Below are 16,499 nucleotides of genomic sequence, written 5' to 3' on the forward strand. Positions count from 1 at the left end.
CATTCGTAAGGGCAGGAGTTGAGACTTCTCTGTTTGCTGTTATAGTTTGTGTTTGATATGGAGTTTGTATTTTGGGTGTTGAGAGGTGGGATACTGGGTGTTATTTTATTTTTCCTGGTAAATGTATTCAGGTAGGTGAATATGGTTAGATAATCTTTAAGGTGTCCAGAGGAATTTGGCCATGTGCATATTAAAAATAAAAATGCATTATTTTAATTATACATGTATAATTATTAAGTTACATACTACAATTGGGTTTCCCATAAAAATGCAAAAAAACATTTACACATTATTTTTGAATTAATTATTTTTTACTTTAAAAATAATTGTTTCCCCTGGTGACTGTCTATCAGAATGTATTTATTTTATATGAGACAAACTGCTGAAATCAAGATTTTGCAATAATTGAAGGACCAGATCCTCTGCTTGTGGAAATTGCTGCAGGTCCATTGGCTTAAATGAAGCTCCAGCAATTCATATCACCTGAGGATCTGGCTCACAGTTTTTAAATAGTTACATTCTTTGGGCTGTATCATGCTGTTAGGTTTATTTATACAGGATTCCCCACATTGATTTCAATGGGGTGTTCTGCTTAAAAATTGTTGGCATGCTCTGGACTTTTATTTGTGCACATAATGCATCTTCTTTAGTGAGTGTTCTGCTTCTGCTAGGTTACAATACTCTTGTGAAGTAGATGCTTGGAGCAGTCAGCCTGGGACTGAACAGAAAAAAGTCTTATTGGGTGAAATGTATCCCATGGAGAGGGCCAACACAAGATTACTGCACCAATTAAGGCCTACTTAGGCCCTTAGGACAAAAATGGGATTTAAGTGGTACATAGGATCCTGAACTAACCCTCTCCAAAGAGCTGAATTTCACCCATTATGAATCTTGTCAAAATAACTCCATGCTATGTTATCTATAGATAAACATACATACCTACACATATAAAGATACACAATTTCTGCTGGGATTATTCAGACCTTGGACTTAATTCAGAAGATTTTATTCAGTTAACATTGACATCAGTGAGAATTTTGCTAAATATGAACTTCATGATTGGACCCTAGAGGAATAAAGCTAGCTATACCATATAGCTATGGCAGAAATCACTTTCTTATGACAATGTTTTAATTTTAAAGGGCTCTACCAGGTTCTCAGCTGTAGTTGTTGAGGGGACTAAATTAAACCTTCAGGTATTAGGGAATTCTAGCTATTAAAAATAAATAGAAACACCAGGATTTTCCATACTGGAACAGATCACTGAACCATTCAGTTTCTTTTCCCGTCTCCCGAAATGGCCCGTTCCAAATGCTTTAGAGAAAACACACAACAGAGCCCATATACTGGCAAAGTTGTGCCATCTCCTGCCACAGGAATCTTGAATGACGGTAGATAACACTACAAGAAAATTAAAAATTCACTTTGGAAAGTACAGTAGTTTACATTTTGTACTTCAAGAACTTTTCAGCATACTTTTGAAGTCAGATGTGAAATTTGGGGACTGCCAAGTTTATTTGGTTTTGAGAGGGGTTATGTATCACTTATCAGAGCGACAACACCTCAACAATAACAATTCCATTTTGTCTTGATTTTAATTCAAGAAGTGGATCAGGTAGTTTGATATAGAACAGACCAGTTATATTTAAAGAAATATATATATATATAAAGAAAAAAAGGAGTATTTATCCATTTTACTATTACTAAACAGACCAATCCATTCATAAACTTCAGTGGGCATAGGATAAGGTCTTTAAAGTTTGAACAGAACAATATTATTTTCAGTCAGTCAAAAAAAAAAACCACTTTGTTTTTGCATAACAATGCTAGGATACATTTTTTTTTTATCTGATGACTGATTTATGCTTTCAGCTGCCTCTGGTTCAACTAGACTTGACTGAGCCTGTAATAAATCTTGTGAGAGGCCAAATAGGCTGAAACTATCAAGTCCTATATTGGAAAATGTAAATCCATTTAAAACATTACCTTCCTCTTCATTTAATTTTTGATTGCTAAGGTATTATAACTGATTTTATGGCCCTAGTGTGATTAATTTTAATGCAGTTCTTTCTTTGTTCTTTGATCAACTTTTCTCATTTTCAGTTCTGATTTAGTTGTACTTCTCTAAAATCATCTGTTGCCTTCTTTTTTGCTGTCATAACTATAAAGGGAAGGGTAACAGCTGTCCTATGTACAGTACTATAAAATCCCTCCTGGCCAGAGACTCCAAAATCCTTTTCCCTGTAAAGGGTTAAGAAGCTCAGGTAACCTGGCTGGCAGCTGACCCAAAGGACCAATAAGGGGACAAGATACTTTCAAATCGGGGGGGGGGGGGGGAGGGTTTTTTTTGTGCTCTTTGTTTGGGTGTTCGTTCGCTCTTGGGGCGGAGAGGGACCAGACATCAATCCAGGTTCTCCACATCTTTCTAAACAAGTCTCTCCTATTTCAAACTTGTAAGTAAATAGCCAGGCAAGGCATCTTAGTTTTACTTTGTTTTCTCAACTTGTAAATGTACCTTTTACTAAAGTGTTTATCTTTGTTTGCTGTACTTTGAACCTAAGACTAGAGGGGAGTCCTCTGAGCTCTTTAAGTTTGATTACCCTGTAAAGTTATTTTCCATACTGATTTTACAGAGATGATTTTTACCTTTTTCTTTAATTAAAAGCCTTCTTTTTAAGAACCTGATTAATTTTTCCTTGTTTTAAGATCCAAGGGGTTTGGACCTTGATTCACCAGGAGTTGGTGAAAGGAAGGAGGGGGAATGGTTAATTTCTCCTTGTTTTAGATCCAAGGGGGTTGGATCTGTATTCACCAGGAGTTGGTGGGAGAAAGAAGGGGGGGTGGTTAATTTCTCCTTGTTTTAAGATCCAAGGGGTTTGGACCTTGATTCACCAGGAGTTGGTGAAAGGAAGGAGGGGGAATGGTTAATTTCTCCTTGTTTTAGATCCAAGGGGGTTGGATCTGTATTCACCAGGGAATTGGTGAAGGTCTCTCAAGGCTCCCCAGGGAAGGGAATTAGCTTGAGATGGTGGCAGTGGACCAGAGCTAAGCTGGTAGTTAAGCTTAGAAGTCTTCATGCAGGCCCCCACATTGTACCCTAAAGTTCAAAGTGGGGATACAGCCGTGACATTTGCATATTCCTTTTGAAACAGTAAAATCTTCTCAGGACACTGCCGTGTTGGCTTAAGTTTATTGGAAGGTGCCCCTGCAAACTGTTATTGGAAGATATAGTGCCTCTGAGCCCTTTTAATGTCACCCAATTTGATCATGTGATCCCTTTATCCTATAATAATCTCCAGCACCTTCCATATCTGAGACTTCCTAGTAAACCCCAGTATTGTCACTGAATTGATTCATATGTTTCGACCTACCAGGACCCAAATTTGAGACACACTTCTCTGACCAAACCCCAGCACAATGAGAGGCACAAAGGAAACTAGCAATGGAAGGTAAAATGCATGTGGCTTTATTAGTGACAATAATATTTCCTATGATCTCAGCTTCATTTCCGAAGTGAAGATGGAGATAAGACAAGAGAGAACATCATAAAATCTGGTTTTAAAATGCAGTGTTTCCTTTACAGTGAGGGGACAGATGACAGTGACACAATAACTATATTTTCTAACAGTTCAAAGACAAATGCCCCACTCCAGAAGGAGCTTGGAGAAAAAATTGTGACTTAGAGAACACCCCATTTGCTCTCAGAAGTAGAGTGCGTCATCTTTTTACAGAATGCAGCTTACTACCATTAACCGAGCTATTCTGGTCAGCAAATAGGGGAGTAAAGCCAAGTCTGTGACCCACTCCCTGCAAATTTGCTCATAAGGGGGTGTTACCAGTGTGACGGGTTGGATCACAGAAACCCCCTTGGGAGCTGCCACCCGATGTGCAAAGACTACCCCTGCTCCTGTTTTCCCTGCCAGCTCAGGACTCCAGCACCCTGTCTTGCTGAGCCAGACACTCCCGTCTGGCTTCAGACACAGACCCAGAGTCTGAATCACTTGTCCCAACGCTGCAAGTTTACCTGAAAACAGCTCGCAGTAGCGTGCTTGTCTTTAGCACTCAGATGCCCCACTCCCAATGGGGTCTAAACCCAGATAAATCCGTTTTACCCTGCATAAAGTTTAAAGTTCATGCAGGGCAAACTCATAAATTGTTCGCCCTCTATAACACTGATAGAGAGATATGCACAGTTGTTTGCTCCCCCAGGTATTAATACATACTCTGAGTGAATTACTAAATAGAAAGTGATTTTATTAAATACAGACAGTAGGATTTAAGTGGTTCAAAGTAGTAACAGACAGAACAAAGTAAGTCACCAAGCAAAATAAAATAAAATGCGCAAATCTATGCCTAATCAAACTAAATACAGATAATCTCACCCTCAGAGATGTTTCAGTAAGTTTTTCTCAGACTGGACACCTTCCAGGCCTGGGCACAATTCTTTCCCCTGGTACAGCTCTTGTTGCAGCTCAGGTGGTAGCTAGGGGATTCTTCATGATGGCTTCTTCCCTTCTCTGTTCTCTTCCCCCCTTTATATATCTTTTGCATAAGGCGGGAACTCTTTGTCTCTCTGGGTTTCCACCCCCCCTCACTGGAAAAGCACCAGGTTAAAGATGGATTCCAGTTCAGGTGACATGATCACATGTCACTGCAAGACTTCATTACTCACTTGCCAGCACACACATATACAGGAAGACTCACAGGTAAATACAGCCATCTGCAGACAATGGGAGTCATCAAGATTCCAAACCATCATTAATGGTCCACACTTTACACAATTACAATAGGCCCTCAGAGTTACATTTTATATTTCTAGTTTTAGATACAAGAGTGGTACATTTATACAAATCAGATGATCATACTCAGTAGATTATAAGCTTTGTAATGATACCTTACAAGAGACCTTTTGCATGAAGCATATCCCAGTTACGTTACATTCACTTATTACCGTATTTTCTCTAAAACCAGCTCAGTTACATTATATTGACTTATTATCAAGTTTTTATAAAACCATATAGACTGCACAACGTCACAACCAGCTTTGCCCATTACTTTGGGGTACGCTCATTTATTAGGGTTACTCTTCTGGGGAGGGAAGTCCTGTACTTCTATCAATGTACGGCTTTTGTCATGGCTGAATCCCCACTCTGTCACTCTGAGTGCAGGAAGTGGGGGCCCTGAAGGATTTTAAAAATTAATACTTGCCACTCCAGGCTTGTATTACACTCCCAAGGTTACAGCTTCTCTCTGACCTTGGCTTGGTAAACGCTGCCATCACCCAAATGCAAAAAGCCCCCTTTGAACCCAGGAAGGCGCACTTGGGAATTCCTCCCTGTGGGGTATCCTCAGGCCCTTTCACTGTCCCTGTGGGGAAGAGCTGAGAAAGAAAACAAAGGAAATTAGCTCTGCTACCAGCTAATCAAACAACATGGACAAACCTCTTAGGACACCAAAAATCCAATTCTATTCTTAAAAAAGGTAAATTTTATTAAAAACAAAAAGGAAAAAATTACCTTTGGAACTTAGGCTTTTTGCTAGATCTTAAAAGAAACAATTACAAAAATTAAGCACCCAAACTAGCTTTCTGGGGGGTTCAGCTTAAAGGTTACAAGCAAACAAAAGCATCAGGGGTTAGCACAGAGGAGATCCACAAGCCAAAATAAGAAATAAGCCTGATAGCGTCTAACTAATAATTATCCAAATAATTTCTTCTAGTTACGGAAGATACTTTTTCATACCTGGTTCAAACCTTACACAGCATTTCTGCTTATAGCATTGCTGCCCTGTGTCCCTGCAGCCCAGAGAACAACAGACAAAGGGAAAAGTTTCTTTCACAATATTAAAAAGTTCTACCTTCCCATTGGCTCTTTTGGTCAGGTGCCCACTTCCTTTTCTTTACCTGGGGGACTTTTAACCCTTTACATATAAAGCAAGCAGAGAACAGCTACCAAGAGGGATTTTACAGCTAACTGGCTGGTTGGGTGCCCATAAAAGGGAGCTACCCTCCGCTTCATTTATCACAGGGTTACTCATCTGGGGAGAGGGGTCCTGTACTTCCATTAATGTATGGCTTGTGTCATTTGTGTTCTCATACAGAGCTCTACTTCTCCATGCTGCAAGTTCCCTCCCAATGGAGCTATCCTGCAGGACCTAGGTTCCCCAGGGTTGGGTTCTTCCAGCCCCAGAATCAGACAAACACAGGCACACACACACATATTAACAGAGCGCGTCTGAGCGGACAAGGTTAATCAGCACTCCCAGACTGACCCCTTATATGTCCCTGGACTCAGCAGACTGGGTCGAGCAGCACTTCCAACCTGCACCCTCATATGTCCCAGGTTCAGCACGTCCCTATCCCCAGTTTCACATTGCAATTGTTCTGGTAGTAACCCACTTGATGAGCAAACCCCACAGGATTTTGGGGTGCTGCAGGGATCTTTTAGCTTAGGTACGAGGAGCGTTTCTGCAGAGCAAATGAGGAAACCAAAAAACACCCACGAGGGGGAGAACATAAGAATGGCCATACTGGGTCAGACCAAAGGTCCATCAAGCCCAGTATCCTGTCCTCTGACAGTGGCTAATGGCAGTGCTCCAAAGGGAATGAACAGACAGGTTATCATCAAGTGATCCATGCCCTGTCACCCAATCCCAGCTTCTGGCAAACAAAGGCTAGGGACACCATTCCTGCCCATCCAGGCTAATTGCCATTGATGGACCTATCTTCCATGAATCTATCTAGCTGCCTTTTGAACCCTGTTATAATATTGGCCTTCACAACACCCTCTGTCAAGGAGTTCCAGAGGTTGACAGTGCGTTGCGTGAAAAAATACTTTTTTGTGTTTGTTTTAAACCTGCTACCTATTAATTTCATTTGGTGGCCCCTTGCTCTTGTATTATGAGAAGGATAATTAACTCTTCCTTATTTACTTTCTCTATACCACTCATGATTTTATAGACTTCTATCATATTCCCTCTTAGTCACCTCTTTTCCAAGCTGAAAAGTCCCAGTCTTATTAATCTCTCCTCATATGGAAGCCTTTCTATACCCTTAATCATTTTGTTCTTTTCTGAACCTTTTCCAATTCCAATACATCTTTCTTGAGATGCGGTGAGCACATCTGCGTGCAGAATTCAAGGTGTGGGCTTACCATGGATTTATATAGAGGCAATATGATATTTTTTTGTCTTATCTATCCCTTTCTTGATGATTCCCAACATTCTGTTTGCTTTTTTGACTGTCAATGCACATTGAGTGGATGATTTCAGAGAACTATCCACAATGACTCCAAGATCTCTTTCTTGAGTGGTAACAGCTAATTTAGACCCCATTGTTGTATATGTATAGTTAGGATTATGTTTTCCAGTGTGCATTACTTTGCATTTATCAACATTAAATTTCATCTGCCATTTTGTTGCCCAGTCACCCAGTTCTGTGAGCTCCTTTTGTAGCTCTTTACAGTCTGCCTAGGACTTAACTATCTTGAGTAGTTTTGTATCATCTGCAAATTTTGTCACCTCACTGTTTACCCTTTTTTCCAGATCATTTATGAATATGTTAAATAGGACTGATCCCAGTACAGATCCCTGGGGGACACCACTATTTACCTCTCTCCATTCTGAAAACTAACCATTTATTCCTACCCTTTGTTTCCTATCTTTTAACCAGTTACCAATCCATGAGAGAACCTTCCCTCTTATCCCATAACTGCTTATTTTGCTTAAGAGCCTTTGGTGAGGGATCTTGTCAAAGGTTTTCTGAAAATCTAAATACACTATATCCACTGGATTTCCTGTGTCCACATGCATGTTGACCCCCTCAAAGAATTCTAGTAGATTGTTGAGGCATGATTTCCCTTTACAAAAACCATGTTGACTATATCCCGACAAATTATGTTCATCTATGTGTGTGACAATTTTGTTTTTTATGATAGTTTCAACCAATTTGCCCAGTACTGAAGTGAGGCTTACTGGCCTGTAGTTCCCAGGGTCACCTTTGGAGCCCTTTTTAAAAATTGTCGTCACATTAGCTATCCTCCAGTCATTTGGTACAGAAGCTGATTTAAATGATAGGTTACAGTTAGTAGTCCTGCAATGACAGTTAGTAGTCCTGCATTTTCACACTTGAGTTCCTTCAGAACTCTTGGGTGAATACCATCAGGTCCTTGGAGACTTATTACTGTTTAGTTTATCAATTTGTTCCAAAACCTCCTCTAATGACACCTCAATTTGGGACAGTTCCTCAGACCTGTCACCCAAAAAGAATGGCTCAGGTTTGGGAATCTCCCTCACATCCTCAACAGTGAAGATTGATGCAAATAATTCATTTAGTTTCTCCGCAATGGCCTTATCGTCTTTGACTGCTCCTTTAGCATCTTGATCGTCCAGTAGCCCCACTGGTTGCTTAGCAGGCTTTCTGCTTCTGATATATTTAAAAAAATATTTGTTATTACTTTTGGAGTCTTTGGCTGCTTCAAATTCTTTTTTGGTCTTTCTAATCATATTTTTACACTTCATTTGCCAGGGTTTATGCTCTTTTCTATTTTCCTCATTAGGATTTATCTTCCGCTTTTTAAAGGATGCCCTTTTGCCTCTCACTGCTTCTTTTACTTTGTTGTTTAACCATGGTGGCTCTTTTTCGGTTCTCTTACTATATTTTTTTAAATTAGGGTATACATTTAAGTTGAGCCTCTATTATGGTGTCTTTAAAAAGTTTCCACGGAGCTTGCAGGGATTTTACTTTTGGTACTGTACCTTTTAATTTCTGTTTTACTAACCTCATTTTTGTGTAATTCCTCTTTCTGAAATTAAATGCTACAGTGTTGGGCCACTGTGGAGTTTTCCCCACCACAGGGTTGTTAAATTTAATTATATTATGGCCACTATTACCAAGCGGTCCAGATATATTCATCTCTTGGACCTGATCCTGTGCTCCACTTAGGACTAAATCAAGAATTGCCTCTCCTCTGGTGGGTTCCAGGACTAGCTGCTCCAAGAAGCAGTCATTTAAGATGTCAAGAAACTTTATCTCAGCATCTCTTCTTGAGGTGATATGAACCCAGTCAATATGGGGATAGTTGAAATCCCCCATTATTATTATTATTGAGTTTTTTATTTTAATAGCCTCTCTAATCTCCCTGAACATTTCAGAGTCACTAATGCCATCCTGATCTGGTGGTCTGTAATATAGCCCTACTGCTATATTCTTATTTTACAAGCATGGAATTACTATCCATAGAGATTCTATGGTACAATTTAGTTCATTTAAGATTTTTACTTCATTTGATTCTATGCTTTCTTTCACATATAGTGCCACTCCCCCACCAGCACAACCTGTTCTGTCCTTCCGATATATTTTGTACCCTGGTATTACTGAGAGAGAAGCAACCAGCTTAATCACGAAAGTTATTTATTGCCAGGTAATAACCATAGGGGAGCCAAACAAACAAAACAGTTATAATATTAAAACTAACTTAACCTTGATTATAAAAGTCAGGTTCACAAAACTATAACTGATCACACAAGTCAGGGTCAGAAGGCTATACCTAGAGAGAGAGAGAGAGAGCTGGGTTCTCACCACTCCGTGAAGCTTGAATCGATCGGGGGTCCCAGGTGGTGGTGGTAGCTAAGGGTCCTGAGTGCTGGAGTCAAGCAGAGCCCCCAGCATGATCAGTCAGGAGAAGATGAAGTCCCAATGGAACTGATGCAGATTCTGGATCCAGGCATCAGAACACTTACTTTTGCATAAGTAAGGGTTTGTAGAGAAACGACAATGGTTCAAGGGAGAACACTAGATTTGTTTGTGTGTAAACAAGGGAGCATACCAAAGTTGTTTTTTCAGGCTTGACCCTGGGAGCTGATCATTTCTGGTTTTGGGCGGTGTTCCTTGGAGGGAGCTCACAATGCAATTAGGGAGCTTCTCTATTTTGGATACCAATAAAGGATTTATTACTTGAATTGGTCTAACTACTGAGCTGGGTGTGTACAGGCGTGGGTTCATTAACATCTGGAGCAGAGATCCCCCATCATGCACTGCTTCCCTGCTTTTCTGGTCCCAGAGTTCTGTGCGGTTCTTGCCTTGGAATCTGTTCTCCATTCTGTATGGTAATGTAGATGCCTCCTTGACCCATCTTCAATGCAAATGAGGCTAGGGTAGTTTCCTTAATCCTCTCATGCTTATCCCAGGAGTTAGGTGTGTCTCTCCCTGCCTTTTCATTGCTTTTTGTAAGTCTTTCTTCTGATCACTTTTGGTTCAAGCAGTGGTGGGTGGGAGGAAAGGGAGAAGGTCTTTTGTGAGTCAGACATGCTAGGTACTGCACCCTGGTTCCCCAAGAACACAGAGCTGACAGGTAACAGGGGAATATAAGAGAACCAGCCACTGCTCCCCGCATCATGGCCAGAACCACAATTCTTTACTCAGGGGAGTAAATCAGGGAGATGAGAGGGGGCCTTCTCCACCTTGCTCTTCCATGAAGCCAAATAAAGGCTAAGAACAATATATTCTAATATGTTTATTGAAATACAGATAACTAAGGTCAAAAGATTTGAGATCCCATTGGTCTCCTGATAGAATTGTTTTGAGAGGATATTGATAACAATAGGGTTTTATTATTTATTTATTTATTTATTTTATTATACTGCCAACAAAACGAATGGATAGCAAGCATCCACATACATATGTGAATGGCATGCTCTTAATAACATAAAGATGACAAGCTGATGGTACACTTTTGCAGTAAAGCAATGATTATCATGAAGACATCGATAAGAGGATTTCACAAATATAATTCCTCCTTTTAAAGATACTATTTTGTGTTTCACTTTTTTCCTCTCAGCTTTTCCTCTGGAAGCTTAAAGCTGATTTATTTCTAATGCCAAGTGCTGTTTTATAGTAAACAGCTTCATTAAGAATATTTTCCTTTTTCTTGATGAAAGTTACAAAGTGAAAATGATTTCACTGCAGAAATGAATGTCACGGCAAATGAATTAAGAAAACAGTCTTTTAAAAAAGGGAGGAACTTGGTTTGGTTGGTTTTTTTTTTAACCCCCAAAATCATTACTAAAATTAATGTTATTAATTCTTCCCATGGTACAAAAAGTGTTCCTTTGTATGGATAAAATGATATTTAGTGGCACTTAGATACCACAGGGATGGGAACAGTAGGAGGTCCAGTCTTGTCTAATCCTTATTCACTCCAGTTTTCCTCTTGCACATGAATGTGTGAAGTCAATTAGGATCAGGCTCTAGTGATAGATGGACAGATTCCAGAGAGGTGGTAAAGAAGATTAGACCAGTGGTCCTCAAGCTTTGTCCATACTGGGCTCCCCTTGTCTATTGCAAGATCCTTTCTAGAACTGCCCTCATCTAACTGGGGAGACCCTCCTTCTATTCGCCAGTATGGGAACAGCACCATGGTTGTGACCTCTTGACACCTGTTTATGACCCACTTGGGGGTCTTTAGAGTAAAGCAACTGCTTTCCAGACTAAAAAGAAGAGTTTGTTTTGTCATTAAGTGATTTTTTCTGTGGTTTTAGTAACAGCAAACATCAATCACATTGCAGGAGTACAACAGTTTGTAAGAAAATTGTTCTCTTTAATATCTGATTTAACAGTAATCGTGCTTTACTAGTGAACAATGAACAGCATTTTCTATTCTCTGTGTAATGGGTATTGATTTCATATGGGGAAAACTATTGAGCGGATTTAAAGAGGATATAGGTTTAATATTTATACATACATACAAGAAGAACTTTTCATGTGAAATTGCTATCAATATACACTAGTACATCAGGAATGACTATTATTGATAGTCTCCCAGGAACCACAGAACTGAATAAACCTTAGAGATTGGTTTTGTCTCCACTGAAGTACACTTAAAGTGTGAGGTCACAACACTATTGCCCATACTACCTCTATGGACATCTAGACTACTTCATTCTCCAGAGCAGGCAACCAAGCACTTTTCATGAACACTTAAATTAATAAACAAGAGAAAACAACCAAAAACTACTGCTGGAATGTGAAAATTAATACACCCAAAAATGTGATATCTCCTAGCAGAGACACATTGATGAATGTATTGCTCTGATGCACCAGGCTCTCTATTAGCTTCCCATTGAATTCCAGTTCCACTTTCTGGTGGTCCTAGATCTTTTCTATGAAAACTTCAATGGACCACAGATTGGTTACCTAAAGGGCCATCTCTTTTTATGAACCCACTAAGAATGCTCTTCTCCCTTGCTGAGCAGTAGCAGTTTTGGGGGCTTTTGGAATGGGTCATTTTCCTTTTGGGAAGGAAATTGGTGGCACAGAGAGTCAGGATATTTCCCATGGTCTGTTTTTGTTCAGAACATGTCCACTAGTCCTGTTTTCTTTGGAGAGATGGTAAATAAAAAACCAAACTATACACTGGTAATTGTAGGAACCCCATTTAAGACAGCCCTATGGCCAGGAAGGAGCTCTCTATCAGGAATTCTCAACACACTGCCTACCCCTCTCCTGCACTCAGTAGCACACCATCCCTTCCTATGGTTTGCCGACCCTCAGCATTCTGACCTGGAAAATGCCTCAGTCTAAAACCACATGATTCTTGAACTGCTTGGAGCCCATTGTCTCAATGCTGTGCATGAGCTAATTCAGGTCCAGCTTCTCAGCAAAGGAACTCTTCACACAAGTTCAGCTACAACCAAGGTCCACTAGAAATGGCTTTTCTGTGTGCTTCCATTTGACAAAATAGAGGGCTTAACCCACACAATACCCTTTATGCCCATCTGGATGAAATTGCTGTCACTGGCCCTTCTGGGATGCATTGAGGAAAGCGTACTCTGGTTAAGATTTTTCATGGAGAGTTGAGTAACAAATATTCATATATCAGTATTTCAGAGCATGAAACTGCCTTTGCCAAACAATGCATTTACAACAGCTGGAAACCAAGGCAAATCTTTTGGGAGCTTGAGGAGGAGCATTTTTGGCAAAGGATCCTCCGCTGGGAAATACCGTCATACTGGTGATCAGAACAAGCCCATGTTTCTCCTTTTTTTTACTATAAAATCATTGTTATTCCCAGCAGAGTGGGCTACATAAACACATGGAGCAGGCAAGATTTTCCCTTCTCCCAAATCCCTACTCCGTATATGTCCCATAAGAAGCATTACTACCCGTGCAAAGAGTGAAGAAATTGATCTGTTCATGAAAAAATAATTCTTGCCATTGTTGTATTTGGCTCTTAGTTACCACGGTACTGGGTGCTTTACAAATACCTCTATAGTATAGATTGAAAGCTACTGCCCTGCCAGTAGCTTCTTCCATTACTCTAGTTTATTGCAGAGGTCTCTGATCAGTGCACGGTGTCTTGCAGAGAACTGTACTGACATAGATTTAATTATATCTGCTCTTCACAAGATCCACACATTTGCATTTATTGGCTTTTTGTACCACAACTTTATGTAACTGAAGTGAATTTGTTTACATAGTTCATTGTCTTGTTTGTAAGATAAAGCCAATCAGCAAGCTGCTATTAACCCAATTCATTTACCAGAGTGTTTTCCAAGCAAAGTGAAATTACAGCAATTGTTCATCATTAATTTTGTTAATAGATGTTTGTTCATTTGTACTACCTTGTAAACAAGGCACACTGTATTATACAGTAGGCATACAGCTAAACTTCAGATGCTGTTTAATGTCCTCAATATTATTATGTATAATCGCAACATTTCCAGGAACCCATGACTAATAACCTTGAGGCAGGATTCTTTGTGAATTTTGAAGAACCAAGAAGCTGAGATTTGGAACCAATCTTGAATATTACAAATCTTCACCTACATCAGCACCAGAGCAATGTAAAGTGAATTATTGAGGCAGCTAGCTTAGCAAGATTCAAAAAAAGGATTAGACACATCTGAATACCATGAGAAAAGCATCTGCAATTACACTAGGTAGGATAAAATTACAAGGTCTATCAGTCCTCATGCTTCAAGGCATACACCAATCACCAGCTTGAGTCAGGAAGAAATTTTTCTCCTTAGGAATTATTTTCCTTCATATTGCATTTATATGCATTATGAGAGGAGTTCAATTTTGAGTGAATCAGTCATTGACTATTGTTAGAGACAGGAACTAAAATAGACAATTGATCTGTTCTGGTATGAAAATTCCTAAGCTAATAATAATAATAATATCTAGCTCTGATGTAAGGCTTCTTCATCCACAGATCTCAAAGCACTATATAAAGGGGTTCTCCACAGAATTGCCCGACAACAAATTCACCATGAATGTGTTCTGCTAAGAACATGCTGGTAATTCAGCTGGTCAAGAATCTTCCACTAAATCATGTGAAGTCCTACTGCTTCATGTGTGGTGTTCAGTGCTCATGGAGAGCCAAGGAGGCTCACAAAGGCCTGTTGCATTCAGTGGCTCAGTTCTAACTGATCTGCATTGTGTAACATGAGCCTCTGCATAACATAACAACCAGTTCCAACTAGCTTTTGCCAGTGCCTCTTAAAGGTACAGGTCCCCACATCTTTCTTTCCCAGCCAAACATAACAATAATCACTGACAATCAGCATTAGCATAACACAGAATATCAAATACTTATAACCAACCTACTAACTAAAGTAAATGATAATGTTCAGTTAGTCTCTGAGGTGCCCTGCACTGTCACTTGCGAGTGTCTCCTGAGACATCAGCACCATTGTTGTCATGCGGGGAAGGGGGGCAGTAAATCCATTCGTTCCAGTTGTGCCATGTCCTAGAGCTCAGCTATCTCAATCTGCTGTGATTGTTGCCTGTCTGATACCTTGTCAGGCAACATGGCCAACTCAATGTCCCTGATCTCTCTCCCTTCTGGGTTTGGAGACGGCATCACCTATTCCTATATAGCATGTGTCTGTCGGGGGTGACAACCTCATACAACTGCAGGATAGCCTCTTGTGACACCAGTGCTGTTTGTGACCCTTGGTACCCATCATAGGTATACACTCCTATCGAGTCATTCTCATGCTTGTGCTCTCTCTCCCTCTTTTGGGTGAGAGAGCGAGAGAGAATGACTCTATAGCCTGGTAGTTCAAGCACTAGCCTGGGATATGGAAGGCCCATTAGCCAGCCCCCAGTTCCATAACTATTTAATTATTTATCCAGGGGTCTGCTTCTCATCTAAGCTACCCCAGTGTAAATTTGGAATAACTTGACTATAAATCAGGGGTGCTGGAACAATTTGTACAGTGCGGGTGATGAGAGCCATTGAACTGAACTGTAAACCCTGTATAGAATGGAAACCAGTTCAAGCCCGGGGGCGAGGCAGCATCCCCAGCACCTAGTTCCAGCACCTATGCTATACATCCATGTGTAAGTGAGATCAGAATCAGGAAAAAGTTGAATTTTTACCAAACACCTTGTATGAAAGGCAGTAAAACAACTGCCCCAAATTGTTATTTAGGGGTTATATCTGGCCTGATGCTCTCTCACATCTGGCCTGATGTGTCTGTTATGCTGCAATGTAGGTGACCTTTTATGATTTTGAACATGCATATGTTCTCATTTTGTCTGTCCTTGATACTATTCTAACTGGCTGATATGTCCTTGTGATTCCTAAATCACTGCAGTGACATTTTGTCATAAGATTAAATATCTTTCTTCTCAGCTGTCAAAAGGAAAAAAACTAATGACAGTATTACATTTTATTGGAACACAGATGTCAAATCAAATCACTTGTTTTGCCCAATGGTCACTAAATCTGTCTTTATGCATAAAAAAAAAGTCCAAGCCAAATGAAATTGAATTAAATCATATAAATATTAAAGTTATGTAAGAGCTGATGAGAATAGACATTTGATGTTATGGGATTTGTAAATCAATTTATGAACTGTGTGACATATAGTATTGGAATGAATGCAAGATAACCATTTTATGAAAAAATAAAATCATATAACTGACTGAAAGTCTATCTTGGCATGCACAATGGACTATTGAAAGCTGAATAAATGAGGCTACTGCAGACCTTGCTGAGCAAAGTTAATGAATTTCTAATTTTACTATTAGTACCATCTTTTTAATGACAAAAAAGATCATTTATTCCTGCTTTCACAATATGGCCATTTATACAGAGCCTCTTAGGAGTTACTGAATCTCTCTGAAAACCAATAATCTAATGAAGCTTTTTTCATATATTTCAATATTTATTAAATTCACTATCCCCTTGACTTTATGCTAGCCTGGTCCTAATGTCTTTGTGTTATCACCTTGTCTCTTGTCAGACAAAAATGGATTATATTGTGAGTTGACCCACCCTTTTGCAAAGAGCAGTCTTGGAAATCCTGATCCGTAACACAGCAGCAGAGTGGTTACAGTGAGTGTACATAAGAACAATACAGAGGATAAAATAGCTATCAAATTTAAAACCCTGGCAGAGACCATTCTCTGCTGTTTCATATTCCTACTGTGTCAGGGGAAATGCTATTTACTACTCCTGACTATATTTTTCTTTTCTTTTAGGTTTTGGGCA

Source organism: Trachemys scripta, chromosome 4, assembly GCF_013100865.1.
Source record: "Trachemys scripta elegans isolate TJP31775 chromosome 4, CAS_Tse_1.0, whole genome shotgun sequence".
In the NCBI taxonomy this organism is placed as follows: domain Eukaryota; kingdom Metazoa; phylum Chordata; order Testudines; family Emydidae; genus Trachemys; species Trachemys scripta.